The sequence below is a fragment of the Lolium rigidum genome, chromosome 1 (genome assembly GCF_022539505.1).
Source record: "Lolium rigidum isolate FL_2022 chromosome 1, APGP_CSIRO_Lrig_0.1, whole genome shotgun sequence".
Taxonomy (NCBI): Eukaryota; Viridiplantae; Streptophyta; class Magnoliopsida; order Poales; family Poaceae; genus Lolium; species Lolium rigidum.
Genome location: NC_061508.1, coordinates 82,205,983 through 82,220,683, shown reverse-complemented (window position 1 = coordinate 82,220,683; position 14,701 = coordinate 82,205,983).

Below are 14,701 nucleotides of genomic sequence, written 5' to 3'. Positions count from 1 at the left end.
GCTTTGTCAAGACTGTCAATATTTAGAGTCTTTGTTCTGTGCACACTACCTTCTAACTACTGCTGCCAACATTATAAATTATATATAACATGCATTTTCTGCATGGAGCAACAATGGGAATAGTTAACTCATGAGTGCTACTGTTATAAGAAAAAACCATAAGCGTCGGAACTCGAAAGTAGTGCAAGGATTGCACATTGACAGATTTTAGGTACACATAAATTTAAAGGTCTCCCATCAGAAAATTTCACTACACCACAATCTTTCCAAAGCTTTGTGTGAACAAAAAAACGAAATTATTTGCTGGATGGATAAAGAGTTGTCAAGCAATCGGAATTATTTAAAGAATGGGTACTAATAGAGCATGTTTAATGTAAAATCTGAAAAGGATTTCGAATGCTATGCCTTTAAATGAGAACTCTGCAATAACTAAGTTAATTCAGCATGTAGACTCGGAATGTATGTGGCGGGACGTCACATCTCCTTAACCTACTATAGATTTTTTTAAAAGTTGTTTATCAAATAAATATGATGATCACATGGCGGATACTCAACTGGCTGAATAAATAGCGGTACTGGTAATCCAAATTCAGTATCGATCAACAAGCATCGTTAAAATGGTTTGACAAATGCTTGGATCGTAATGGTAAACTGCCAATCGTAATGTTCCCGCTGCTATGTAACCATGCTCAGAAATACTTTCTCAAGGTCGTAAAGCTCGGCCTTGCCGTCAGGCTGCTTCCGCAATACCTAAGTCGCACACACCCGTAGCAACTCTGTCTGTCTGTCCACTTACTGCATCCAATGGCTGGAACGGTCTGGGAGTCCTTCCTGCATCCAATGGCAAGCGACTCTGTCACTGCCTATCCACTTACTTAGTGTTCTTAAGTTCTAAACAATGTGCAACTTCATTTTTTCTTACTGTTTTTTTTTGTTAGTTATCAAACATTGCACCGTGTTATGAATTTGGGCACACAGATGTTGTATTGGTCTGACACTTCTTCAACATGGGTGAAACCTGGAGGTGCAAGAACAGACCAAACAAGCTTGTGCAACACATGCATGTAACTGTTTCGGTCATTTGATTTTCCAGTTTTGAACGCACGGAGCCGTTACCAGAGCACCATGATCATTAGCTACAAATTTACTTAGGTGGTAGCTCGTTCATGGTGAAACTGAGACTCATTGACACAAGCATGTTAATATGTTGAGTTTGCATGATAATTTGCATTGACAAGAAGCTGACTACACAAATCTATGTTAATAATTGAATGGTTTTCTTATACCTTAGTCAGCTCTCATTCCGTAAGCTCTTGATCTTCAGGTGCTTTGTTCTTTTGCAAAGAGATGAGAAGGAGAGCCTAGAAGTAACACTATTGTTGTGTATACATTCTCCATCGTTGGCCGTGTAATGTATTGCTTACGTGAATGTGTTTATAATATAAAGATAGGACGTCCAAGTTATAGGACAGAAATTTTGCCAGCCCATCAAGATTTAGACTAGCTGCTTCTTGCATTCTACTAGACCACGATTTCTTTAATTCTTTTTGCGGGAAAAAAAGAAGAAAGATCACGATTTCTTTCAAATGAAGATATTTTGGTTCAAGACAAAGGATTTCCAAGACATGATTTTGGTTTCACTTGATGCAGCGGTTTGCACCGATTTGCTTGCTGCTCTAGAGTATTCTGTTTTACTATGTGTTCCTGCTTTACCTCTCGAGGCAGGAATTCACTTCCTTTTAATCATGGCTAAAATTGAAGGATATCCCCTTGGAGTATTATGTTTTGGTTTATCATATACAGCCATCGATTAATTTTGGTTAGCCATGTATAAAATGGAAGGATTTCTTCATTAGAGTATTCTATTTTTGTTCATTGTCTGCAAAAAATATGAAGATGTATCTATGCCAGAATTTTTGCTCAACTATTTATTTAGTTATTTATTTCCAGGGTGCAGTACTTAGCACTTTTGCACGATTTCCAATTGATGGTGCATTGTACTCTTCAGTGCTTTTGTTCCGCAGCAGTGGAGTTAGATTATGTGATGAATGAAAATGCAAGGCAATATTTCTTGTTTGAGGATTAAGAAGACAATGGTCAATACCTACTTCAGTCTGGATCATGAACATGATGAATGTGGGTGATCTCTGAGCTTGGTTTCATACTTCCATTTTCATGTGATATTCAAGGATAAGATTTGTAGAGGACGTATTAAATTCAAGCTCTTTTGCTTATTGTGACAGCCCATTATAGACGAATCGTTAGGGGTCTTGTGCGCATTACGGCAGGTAACTTCCATTGATGACATTAGAAGGTCTTCTGCTATTTTACATTTCTCTCCTTGTAAGTTCAGTTTTGCCACTGATCAATAATGGAACTCAAGAGTTGAGTGTCTAGCAGAGGGAGAATGATTGGAGGGACCAGCGAATGTTGATATTGTCATACGTTACTTGGAATTTAGATATTACATACTTCTTATTTACGAACTGAATGTTGATATTGTATGTTCAGTTCATCATTGCGCGGCCCATGATTTTCTTATGTATATGATTCTCTGAACAAACGGGGGCGGTTAGTAATGCCAAGAGAAGAATCACTTGGCAGAGGAATGAAGATAACCCTTTTGAAGCTCAGATAATTTCTATCCATACAGTGATATATATATATATATGATCGCTCTCTGTTTGTCAAGTTATGTGGTTGATTCTTGCATGTTATTTTGTATACATTATCTTCTGTGTGTCCGTTCCAAAAGTTGTTATTACTGAATTTGGGATGCCAATGAAACATAAATACAGAATAGTAGTTCTTTTTTTACTTGACCTTCTGATCTTTATCTCATGTTAATCACCTGCTATTGTACTAAACTTCAATTTTTTAGTAAACTGAACCTAATAAGTACAATGCCTTTAGTATTATTTTATTCACGATATTTCTAACCAGGTGAAAATGAATATCTGAAACTCTCGTGGAACAACTCACGATATGGATTTCGGGCACCATCAGGATATGGATCTCGGGTACCATCAGGATATGAATTTTCCTGCGCAGATGCCATTCACTTCAGGGTGCAGCCTAGCCACCCCAACACGTGGGAAGAGAAGTAAGCCACTGAATCCTGTTAAGGCTATATGAACTCAAGCTCCTTTACTTTGCACATGCTGCACTGCTAGCTTGTATTTCCTTGAGCAACTGTTAGCTCTGCACACCAGACGGTTGAGAGGACAAATTGGATAGAGGCGACCAATGCGCTTCAGGCTGGAGTGCTGCCTGCTGGACATGGAGGGGAGGTGTCCGACAGTCAAGCTCCACCTTGCAGGTCGTAGCATCTACTCCTGCTCGAGGTCGCGCTGGCTGGTGGTGGACACAGAACTCGGGAGGAGGGGTGCTGGCCTGAGGAACGACAGGCCCGGGTGGGGTGCCGCGATATACGTACGTTTGCAATCAGCTGGCCGAATGCCAGAAAGCGGAGGACACAACGGCAGTGGACAAGAGAGGGGATTATGAGCTACCTACTGTTTTCGATAGAGTGTGACTATTCTACTCAGTAAAAATATATAAATGTACATAATATAAATATCTTTAATTCATTTCTTCATTGCTTATTTTCCTTTTCAGTGTATAATATTGAAGTAATGCATATATTATGGATAAATATTACTTTAAAATATATTTTAGTTTTGCGGATCACAAGTTGACAAAAGACGACGATTAAAAAGTGATCAAAGCACATAGCCCTTGACGTCATTATGTCGAGACTTCCTATATAGCTGTTGTTGAAGGATCAAAATATAGCATCTAGAAAATCTGTGGCACCACACTCAAATTCAGTTAGGAACATCAATCCAGTTTTCGCCAAAATTTGAGTAGTAAAAGGGTTTTCAAAGAAACCCTAATTCTTAAACTCTCAATCCATCCCTATTTAAATAAGTGACCTTTGTTCCATGACACCAAGAGTAGACCAGACAAGGATGTTGCAAACCATCATAACAAGTATATAGAAATACAAAGTGCAAACAGAGCATGCAACAAGTTTAAATTGCATAGGGTCCGCGACAACCATATGGACAAGTCTACGTCATTATAAGCATGCAGCTCAGAGTCTTCCAAGATCATATTTTTAAGATTAATCATATTCATCATGAATAGTAGAAAATGTGACCATCTTCATCCAGGATAGCATAGAGGAGAAGTGTCATCACGGGTCATATTCACCGCGGCATTTAAGTCCTTATTTTTCCCGATGCAACGCACGGGCATTTTTACTAGTAATGACATAGATGTATGGCTTGCCATCGCTTTGGTGGAAGGAAACTTTAAAGGAGAGAAGAGGTATTAGTGCGATAATCACTAGGGCCTTCAGTTGGCATCCAATGGAGAAGGAAGTCGAATGGAAGTAGATGCAAAAAAATGAACCGGTGGAAGTGCATGCGATGTTGCCCAGCTAAGTAGGGAGCCTTGGTGACTTCGAATTTGTTGGCAAGACTGCTGAGGTGGCAGTCTATAATTGCTTGTAGATACATGATGAGGTGGATACCTTGCATGTGCAGGAAAATGGGATCACCTATTAAGAATAGAAAGATTTGTGTACTAAATTATTTTCTCAACCAATGACACGCCTGCTCAGATAGAATCAAGGAGAACAGAACCATCATCAACCAAATAAGATAGGCAATGACTTATATTGGTTTGGGATAACGGGAAAGTAATATGAATTGAAGACTATGAAAAACAATAAGTAGTATTTGCTTATTGAAAGTGGATTGAAGCTGAAATATCTGCACATAAGCATATGAAGTGATCTTTAATATCTCAAGGAAACTAACCTTGTCTATACAAACCCTGTTTTGTATGCTTATGTCTAACGTTGAGCCTTTCTGCCAATCAGAAATAGCTCAGAGCCTGAGAGCATGCCCGTGCCTAAACATGAAGATATTAGCCAAGTTCTGGTCGTTGCTCCATACAGCATATATAATTATATATTCATCTATCCAATGCTTCCTAAGAAAATAGGCAATTACAGCAGTCAACCCTACGCGCAGGAAGTTCTTGATGCTGCAGTTCAGAAGAGAGTACAACTCAATGAAGATAATATGAAATAGACATGTGAAAACAACATAAGTAGCGGACTTTCTCGAGAAAATAAGTGCATAGATCAACCACCAAATTAGAGAACCAGAACACACCCACAACCAGACGCGATTTCTCAGATATATACATCATCGAACAGACCAAACATGATAAAATCCAGAGCTGAGAAATTTTGGGGAAAGCTAAGATCTGGTAGCATCAATCAGAGCTGAATGGCAGGCAGAAAACGGGGGAGAAGAATAGCAGGCAAGCAGACCAAATGGTGCAGAATGGCAGTAAATAAGGAGAGGAGATTAAAAGACTCGATGGCAGTAATCACAACCTCAAATGCTTTTCAGTTACACACATGAATGAAAGAAAATGGCTTGTAGTAGCCGAGGGAGTTGTTGCTGGTAGAGGAATGGAAAGGCAATCAGAAAAAGTAATGAAATGAACAAAAAAAAATCGAACGTGGCATCCTTCATGAGCTCGTGATTATAGTACTATCACGTGAAAGAATATTGAGCGATAATAATGACATAGATGTATGGCTTGCCATCGCTTTGGTGGAAGGAAACTTTAAAGGAGAGAAGAGGTATTAGGGCATCTCCAACCGGGCGACCCATCCCGCGCCCGCGCGTCCGGATGGGTCCAAACGGACAAAAACCTGGCCCAGCGCGCGGACCCATCCCTAAAACGGATGCCCGCGGCGTCCGGATCGACGCAAACCCGGCCCAAATCTTGGGCGGGTTTGCGTGGCCGCGGACGCGAAAGCCTGGTCGCTCGCGTCCGCCCCATGTCCGTCCCTGGCCCGCGTGTCATAGGCACAAATAATAGTTTTCATTAAATAGGAGTCATTACAATTTTTTTTAGCTTCTACTCTATCCTAAATACGTACGGGCCCGGCGGCGTAGCCGGCAACTCCTCGCCGGCTCGCCGTCGGGGCCGTGGATTTCACTCGACGCGGGCGGCCTGTACGCGTGAGGATTCCACTCCAGCTTTACGGGCTGGGTGGCGCGGCGGCGGCGGCGGCGTGGGCCGCGGCGCGGGCGGCGGCAGCGGCGGCATCGGCGGAGGCCTTCATCCTCCTCCTTTCCGTCCGCGCACCTCGGGCGCGCTCGTGCTCCGCCTCTCGCGGCGGAATCATCCGCCTCCCGCACGGTTCCCGGCCTCCCGCGGGCGGCGCGTTCCACGGCGGTGCGCGCCTCCGAGCGGACGCGGGCGGGGGCCCGGGCCTCGTGGTTCTCCCGCCGCCGGCGCATGCGCTCTTGCCGGCCGCGCTCCGCCGAGTCGGCCGTCCTCCCGGGCGCGCCGCTCGGGCGAGGGCATCCGGATGAGGTGACGGGCTGCTCGCATAGCGAGCAGCTCGTTCTTCCGGCCGAGGAGGTCGCCTAACGGCGGCGGCCGGCCCGCCGAGTGGCCTCGTGCTCCTTGGTCACGCGCGTGAGGTCGGCGAGGCGCTCCTCGATGGCGGCGTTGATGTTCGCCGCCGCGAGGTCCTCCTCTTGGACGGGCTCCTCCGCGGCGGCCGCACCCTCCTCCGCGGCCTCGTACCAGCCGTCCGCGGTCTCGTGCCAGCCCTCCGCGGCCGCCTCCGCCATCTCCGCGTCGCCGGCCTTCTTTGCCGCCGCCTCGGCAGCGACGCCGAGCGCCTCGTCGTCGGCGACCCACCGCGAGTCCGCGTGCTCCTCCTCCTCCGTCCGCGGGAACCTGGCCCGAGCGGCGAGGGAGAGCTTGGCCCACGTGGTCTGCAGGGTGCGAGGCATGGCGCCGGAGAAGGTGGAGGAGGGAGAGGAAGGTGATGCGGGCTGTTTGAGACCGCTGCCGTCTTTTATAGCCGGCGGCGAGGCGGGAAACTTGGGCGCCAATGGCGTTTTCGCGCGCGCGGGAACCTTGGTGCGCGCGGGAACTTTCCCGCGCATTCCACCGCCCGCCATGGCTGTCCCGTCGAGGCCTGCCATGGCGCAGCGCCGCGCAAGGAAGACGAACCACGTGGCGTCTCTTTGGGTCGCCGCGTTGGGCGCCGCGTGCGACCCAAACGGACACGCGGACGCGGGGCGCTGTCCGGGTGTCCGTTCGGCCACCCAAACGGCCCAAAACGGACGGCCCAGCGCATCCGTTTGGGTCGCCCGGTTGGAGATGCCCTTAGTGCGATAATCACTAGGGCCTTCAGTTGGCATCCAATGGAGAAGGAAGTCGAATGGAAGCAGATGCAAAAAAAAATGAACCGGTGGAAGTGCATGCGATGTTGCCCAGCTAAGTAGGGAGCCTTGGTGACTTCGAATTTGTTGGCAAGACTGCTGAGGTGGCAGTCTATAATTGCTTGTATATACATGATGAGGTGGATACCTTGCATGTGCAGGAAAATGGGATCACCTATTAAGAATAGAAAGATAAGGCCCTTGTCACTGAAACCCTTCTCCATGAACCGAAATTCATGCAGCATATTATATTGTTTATTTATTATTATATATATTTGAAAATTTATATTTACTTTCAACTAATCTATAAACCATCTTAATAAATACGTGTTGCAAAAATAAATGTTGCATACATAAAACCAAATTTTCACGTATATGTAAAATGATCTTCATTCTGAAAATAAGTTCCATCTGTGTAAATAAGTACTTATATATCTAAAAAATATTCTTGACAAAATAAATAATTCATTAGATTCAAAATAAATGTTTGCATTTTTTAAAAGATCATGTGTTTACCAAAAAGAGAAAAAATTCAAAAGAATAAATGCAATTAAGTGAAAACAAAATAACAATCAATGTTCACGTGTGAGAAAAATAATTTTCATATCATATATTTATGTTTGTGTACATGAAAAAATATATCATAAAAATAAATTATGAATTTCAAACATACACATGTATTACAAATAAAAACAGGAAAATAAACCAGTAGTTTAATGCTTCCAAAACCCTAAAGGAAAAATAAATGAAACAAACAAACTAAAATTTAAAAGATTTAGTGACAAAAAAAGTAAAAAAGTAAGAAGAAAGAAAGAAAAAGGAGAAACGAAACATATTAAAAAATGAAGAACAAAGAGGAAAATCGTAATGGACCGGCCCATGTGCACAAGGCATGGACAGTCCGTTGCGTAGACTAGCGGAGACAAATAGAATTCATACTGCACTACAATCAAGCTCATGTATAGAATGAAATCCCTTTTGAAAGTTATAAGTTAATTCATAATTAAGTTTGTTTTAGGTAAACTTCAAAAATCAGTAGATTACATTAAGATTCGTGCACATTAAAATTATACATGGATGTGAAATTGCATTTAGGTATGCTATTACACATCTCTTTTTACTAAATATACATAAATTACACACAAAATTAAGTAAAAAAATAAGTTAGTTGTAAATCGACCGAGAACTAGCGGTATCCAAAGAAAATTGTTTGCAGTAGTGGCCCCAAAACCGTAGCCCAAAGTGCCAAATAATTCAACACCCTTTGGCTAGCATAGCACCCTCCTTCGGCCCATATTTGCCGAATCAGTTAAGTAATGGATTTCGACTAAAAAAGAAACGTACTAAGCCACTAATTCAATTGCTACTAGCCGCTGTCATTGAATTAACCCTAGTCGCATCTACTTTAGCCTCCTCAATAAATCGGTTTTCCCTCCTTCGACCGAATTCGTCGGTGTCGGGAGGAGTGGGGAACCTGATTTATACGTAGAGTTTTCAATAAAAACAGTATTTTTAGTATATTATGTTAGGGTTTAGTTGCAATCTTCTTGTTGGTTTTCCCTTAATAGAGATGACATCGTCCGCAATAAGTGATCTTTATCGCATTTTTTTCGACAACGAGATCTCCTTCTCGACGTTAATGGTGGTGTTGAAAGATTGCAATTCTCTAGGTATGGGCCTTCGGATCTTACTTTGCCCGATCGATTTTGGATATTTTCTCTTTGTTGCCGCGATGAGGATTATCCTCGTAGTTTTTGTCTCAGCTGCTATGTCATTGATAATGGTGATTCGTACTCTCGGCTCTCCAGCGACAACGACGAGGTTGGTCGCTTGTTATTCCCGACATATCTGTGTCGGTACTTTTGACGATGTTGGTTAACTACTTTAATGGTTGCATGCGTGCACGCAACCTTGACATTGCGAATCAAATTAAAATTACGTAAAAATCTTCATTGGTAATTTACAAATATCTATGGTTTGTTATCTATCTTTGGCTGACTTCAGAAAAGTACAAGATTGTGTCTTGGTAAAATACAAAAAAAGTGAAAACCTCAAAGATCTGCTACTAGTATCTTTTATATTTTACTTTGCAATTATTGGAGACAGCTCGTGTATTTCTACCATGTACTATTTATTACTATATTTATATGTGGTATTAATTCAGTTGCTACTAACCAGTAAGTGCACCGTGATCTGAGTGTTGCAGAAAAGTGGCTTTGTGCATTTGCCTTGAACTTAGGAAACATTTCCTCATTGACACTATGTCAGTGTGTGTATATATTATACGCTGAACAGGGGAATGTAGCTTTTGCCTAGCAAAGACTCGATCTCTACATACACGAGGAACCGAGAGGCCAGCCGGGGGAAGACAGCCAACATGGAGAAGGCAAGCCTGGACGAAACCCTCCTCCCGAGGAGCCCGGAGTGCAAGGATGAGAGCATGGCGGCCTGCAGGGACGAGGTGAAGAGGCAGCCGCGGTTGGCCGGCCCGTTCATCGCCGGCAGCCTCATGCAGAACCTGATCCAGATGATCTCCATCATGTTCGTCGGCCACCTCGGCGAGCTGCCCCTCGCTGGCGCCTCCATGGCCACCTGCTTCGCCACCGTCACCGGATTCAGCCTCCTGGTATGACACATTTCGCATGGCCCATCTCAGTCATGCTCCTCATGCTTCTTTTCCACATTATGGCCGCATGGGGTGAATTTCAAAATCTTAATCTGTGCTTCTCCGCATGTCATTTTTATCATCCAATCTTCATGCCCTGTTGGTTTACTACTATCAGTAAGAGGAGGTGATTACTGATTAGTGATTATCCCTTGGAAAATCCAGAAGAAGAAAAAAAGTGATTTGACCACTTGTTGAACTGGCTACTGCCTACCTACTGTTGTGCAGATTCTGCCAAAGTGTTATTGTACGACCTTGCGTGCATCCAAAGGCTAAGGGCATGCCCAATGCACTGCCCTAGAGGTAGTGCTTCACACCTTTAGCTAGGTTCGGGTGGTTTAAAGTAGGTTCGGATGAGGAGGCAGCCTCTTCATCAGGAGGCAGCCTCTTCAGCCATAAAGTAAAAATGTGAGAGAGAAAGAGAAAACTCAGAGCATCTCCAGTCGCGTCCCCCAAACCGTCCCCCAAAGGGATTTGGGGCGCGCCGGACCAAAAAAGCGTTCCAGCCGCGTCCCCCAAAGCCCTTTTTTGTCCGGCGCGCCCCGATACGGTGTCCGGCGCCCCGAGCCCGTCCCCGTCCCACGGGGACGCACCGGGGACGCCGGACACAACGAAAAGCGAGGCGGGGAGTGGCGGGGCCGACCCGTCGGCGGCACAATTAATTTAAACCTAACCGTCGCCTACCTCGCGACGGAAGTTATTGGCGCGCGGCGACGGTGCGCAGTCCCGCAGAGGGCGCAGCGACGCGTCCCGTCGCGCCTAGCTCTGCGTGCCGGCGTTAATGAGCGCCACCGCTCCTCCGCCTCCCTCCGGCCTATAAAAAGGGGCGCCTCTCATCGTCCCTCTCACACACAAACCCTAGCGCCTCTCTCCCAAACCCTAGCCGCCACCATCTCTCGACAAGACTCGTCGCCATGTCTGGTAGAGGCGGAGGCCGACCTCGCGGCCGCGGCCGTGGTCGTGGTCGTGGTCGTGGCCGCGGCATAGCTGAACGATCGCCGTCGCCTCCCGCGCCGTCGTCTTCATCGTCGGAGATGGACGTGGAGCAGGACGTCCTGTTCGAGTTCGTCCACGTCCTCAAGGGCGACCCGCGCGGCATCCAGAGGCTGCCGGACTCCTTCGCCGAGTACGTCGGCGGCGTACGCCCGCGCACGATGCATCTGCGGGAGCATTCGTGCGGCTACTGCCGGTGGATCGTCGACGCGATCTACGACGCGCGCGGCAAGATGTACCTCAACATCGGCCGGGAGAAGTTCGCGCGCCACCACAGCCTCCAAGCCGGCTTCATCCTCGTGTTCTCCTACTTCGGCAACAGGGACATGAGCATCAAGGTCTTCGACGAGAGTCGCTGCCGCCGGGACTACCACGTCGACAGGGACTCCCACGACGACAGCACCGACTCGGAGGACGACTGAGTGTTGTTTCTTCGCAGCGAATACGTGCACGGAGGTTTCTGGCTCGTTCGCCTCATCGGTAGAACCAACAAGGGCACCATCCTCCCGCTGGATTTTCCAGGCTTAGGTGACTGGGTGTGCCCCGGAGTGTTGTTTCTTAGCAGCGAACACAGGAAACCGCCGATGCACGGCCTAGTTAGGTTTAGTTTTTTTGCAATATTTTATATTTGTGTCCACCATGGTTCAAACTATGTATTAGTTTGTGGAAAACCATGTTCCTAACTATGTCTTTGTGTAAACCACGTTCCCAATTATGTATTAGTTTGTGGAAATTGAAATAAAAATGCCAAGAAAAATTATTTTAAATGTTTGGGGGCGGCGTTTGGGGGACGCGGCTGGGGAGCGACGTCCCCCAAACGCGGCACGAACAAAACACGTCCCCCAAACGCTCGATCCGGCGCGGTTTGGGGAACGGTTTGGGGGACGCGACTGGAGATGCTCTCAAATCAGCTTTTGAGAGAAAGACATTAATGAGACCATAACATGGCATGCATATGTCAAAAGTTTTATCCAAGCCTAGTTGGACAGCTGCCTCCATTGCTCATGCCCTAATACTATTCGACCTGCTTTTTTTACTTGAAAATGGAGTGGTCTACTGGACCCGCACGTTCGGAACCTGGCAACGGGCGAGGTCGATATCCCACACATTCATTAGCGCCGCGAGATTAGCACGTAAAGTAGTGATTAGTTTATACGATTATTTCCTATGGCTTGTTTTCTCGGATACGCACGCGTACAAATCAGTTCGCCGTAGACATCTGGGATGACTTAACTACAAATGCGGTACAGGGTGCACCATGGCCGGCCGAACAGTAATGGCAACACCGGCCTGTACGCGGTCCATTTATTGCATGCTATATCTCCGTTAGAATATTAAAAACATCAAGATGTAAAAAATGTCATTTTGTACTAATCTAAAATGGATATTTTGTACCAATGATTTGTGTAATAAAATATTTTTTAAAACATTATTTTAAAAATATGAAAAGATTCGTTGGCAGTTTTCTCCATTAATGATGGAAATAGTCAAAATCGACAAATTTGGAACACAAAGTTTTAAACAATGATGGAAAATAAAATGTTGTTTCATTTAAAATTATAAAGTCAATAAATCGATTCATTTAGTTCACCAACTAGTCGACGAGTTCTGGATAAATTCATGAACAAAATAACATTTGCTACAGCTAGAAAATTTGAATCGGAAGAAAAAATACACATTCTTCTTACCAGAACAAAATGAGATTTTTGCAAACCATTTTGTCCTAATGGTGGAAATAGTAAAAAAAAAATGAGCCTGTACGAATCTAAAATGAACATCAAGATAGAATGTTGAATGTAAAAAGATGCCATTTTATACTAATTCTAAAATAGAAATTTTGTACGAATGGTTTTGTGTTATAACATTATTTTTGAAACAATATCTTTAAATATGGAAATATCCATTAGCAGTTCTCCCAAATTAATTAATGATGAAAAAAACTGTTAACATTATTAATGGACCATTTTGATCGGAAGAAAAAAAAAACCATTTGGATCGGAAGAATAGACACACATTATTTTGTTACGGCCATTTGGATCGGAAGAAAAAAAATAACTAGATTGGAATGAGATCAGGAAAATCTGTACAAATCCAACACAGCCCCGAAGAACAAAAAAGAAAGAGGAAATTGAAGTTGAGCTCCGTGACGGTGATGCGCCTGAGGGAGAGGGAGCGGGCTAGGAGCTCAGCAGTACCAGCACGCCAGCGAGGAGCTGCGCATCGACAGCAAGAACTCGTTGTGCTTGTGCCCCGCCAACGGACCGGCCAGCCGCCACGACCTCGAGGCGTACCTGCACCTCATCGACGGCTTCACCGCCACGAGGAACTGGAGCACGGTTTCGAGGATGTTGTTGAGCACTCGAGCACCTGGTCCGGCGGCCGTTGCGCCCAGCCAAACACCAACTTGACGGCTGCTGCGCCCTGCCGCCGGCCTCCGCCACCAGAGCTAGCTCGGCCAGCAATCCCTCCTGTGACGCTGAATCGGTTTAAATCATGCAAAAAAACCAAAGGAAATACAAAGTACTACTGAGACCAAATCGAAAGAAACCAGAGCCAGTCCGCACCGCCGAACAGCCGTCGTGCTGGGTTGGACCTCGAGGGCGCGCATGCCAGTGAGTATCTGGACGCGGCGACTCACCGTTGACGGCCGCTGCGCCCCGCCGGCGCCTCCGCCGCCGGAGTTAGCTCGGCCAAAAATCCCTTCTCCGCCGGCCGACCTAGCCTGCAGCGCTGCACCACCGGAGAGCACGAGCGGGAAAGCCGGAGAGGGAACAGAGGGGGAGCTCCACGAGCTCAACGCCGTCGACCTCGCCTCGTCCATCCACACGCAAGCCGCGAGCACTTCGGCCGCCAGATCCTCAGGGTCGGGGTCGCTTGGCGTTGCTGAACTCGGCCGACGAGTCCACGGCGATGAGCTCGCGATTCTCGCCGATGCGCCCGGAGCCGGCGCCACCATCACCGCGGCCCTGCGCCCGGAGCCCTACGCCACCCGAGCTAGCCGTGGTGGCAATGGCAATGGAGATCAAGAGTGCGCGCGGGAGGAGGCGCCGTCGATTGGCATTGGGACGGGAGGAGGCGCCGTCGATTGGCATTGGGACGGCCTGCTTGAGGATGGCAAGGAGGAAGAGGGGAGGAGTTGCTCGGGAGGAGGAGAGGGAGAAGTTAATGGGCTTTGTCAGACATGGTGGATATACACTTCATATACGTAACGAGAATACATATGAATACATACGATTGATACACACGTGGTGCTTTCTTATTAGCTAGGCTTTCATCCTCGGGAGAACCCGGGTTCCGATCGGCATTTTCGGTGGTCTACTTTAGAGATGTCGAACAATTTGCTAGTGACAAAGAGAGGAGTGGTGCATGTACGCGTGGTAGTTTAAACTCATCTGCAGCAGATACCTTCTGGACTGTTGTGATGTGTTGCTGCTTTCCTCCGGGTGCATTTTCACCCTCATGCGTGCACGTGCCCGTAGGACCTGCTCGGTCCTGGACATGGCAAAATCAATGGTGCTCGATTAGGTCTTTCACTGTGAAATGATCCTGTCTTGATATATAGGGGTAATTGATTTGTCTGGAGATGGCAGAAATGAGTGACTGGGTGACATATAATGTTTTGAATTTATTTATTTTAAGTGGGAAATGTCTCCGCCCCTGCATTTCTAAGTTGCATAAAACTTTCTTAGATGCATAAGTCATTTTTTGAATGGTAGTTTCATAGATCTTTGAATCAACATCCAGTCATCTTAGCTTTACAACATAAAAAAAT